Source organism: Scyliorhinus torazame, chromosome 14 (assembly GCF_047496885.1).
Source record: "Scyliorhinus torazame isolate Kashiwa2021f chromosome 14, sScyTor2.1, whole genome shotgun sequence".
NCBI classification, from domain to species: domain Eukaryota; kingdom Metazoa; phylum Chordata; class Chondrichthyes; order Carcharhiniformes; family Scyliorhinidae; genus Scyliorhinus; species Scyliorhinus torazame.
Window position 1 is genome coordinate 173,513,382 of NC_092720.1, and position 908 is coordinate 173,514,289.

At 42.4% G+C, this 908-nt stretch overlaps 1 non-coding gene across 1 annotated transcript; it reads left to right on the forward strand.

Annotated features, from left to right (window-relative positions):
- The first annotated feature begins 555 nt into the window (after positions 1-555).
- Positions 556-637, forward strand: trnas-aga (transfer RNA serine (anticodon AGA)). Its single transcript has one exon. It is a non-coding gene; the product is annotated as a tRNA-Ser (tRNA).
- The last annotated feature ends 271 nt before the right edge of the window (positions 638-908 follow it).

Genomic DNA, 908 nt, shown 5'->3' on the forward strand with positions numbered 1-908 from the left:
CTGTATTCTACATGCAGATGTGAAATCATTTTGTTCTGTCGGGTGGACTTCATATGTTTTTTTATGCCTCCTCAAATCTATATTGCAGAATGGATACAGCTAATGACGGAAAAATATAAACTCTTTATGTTTCCCTGTACTCAAGGATGCACCTCTATAGTGTCTACAATGTACCTCTGGAAGGTTTGAAATATATCATGCTTTCAGTCAAACATTTTTTATGAATAATATTGCCATGTTTGCTAATGCATTTATGTGTATCAGCGTGTTAGTACTGAAGAATTGTGTGTTTTTCTGTGATATCCCTCAACGTATTTGTGTTGATGTGCGTTGTGTACAAATGTATTCTGTTGTGATTGAAAAACTGATGGAATTAAGCTGAAAATAAAGGTGCCCGACGAATTAAGATTCACTCTAAATGTAGGGGACTGACTCATATAACCATCAGAATGCTGAAATGCACTTACATGCAGCAGCAGAACTCAAAATGCTGCAGTCCAGCTTTGAGACTTGGTTTCAACAGCGGTGTGTGTGATTTTGCAGCGCTTCCTGCATGTAGTCATGGCCGAGTGGTTAAGGCGATGGATTAGAAATCCATTGGGGTGTCCCCGCGCAGGTTCGAATCCTGCTGACTACGTACCTTCCATTTCTCATGCGATTTTTAACTTTGACGCAAGTTTCTTTGTCATGCGTTATGCCTTCCCCGGAATGAAATGCTGTGGTGTTAAACAAAGGCTCGTCAGCAGTGTGACCGACGAGTTGCAACGGAATCCGCACACAGTCGAACGACCTGCTGGGTGCAATGGCCTTCTTTTCTTGACAGGTACTTTAGAAATATGCTTTCGGTGGATGGGATAGGGCATGGATACCCGTAGGTATGGTGTTCCTTCGGAGTGTCGGTGCGTACC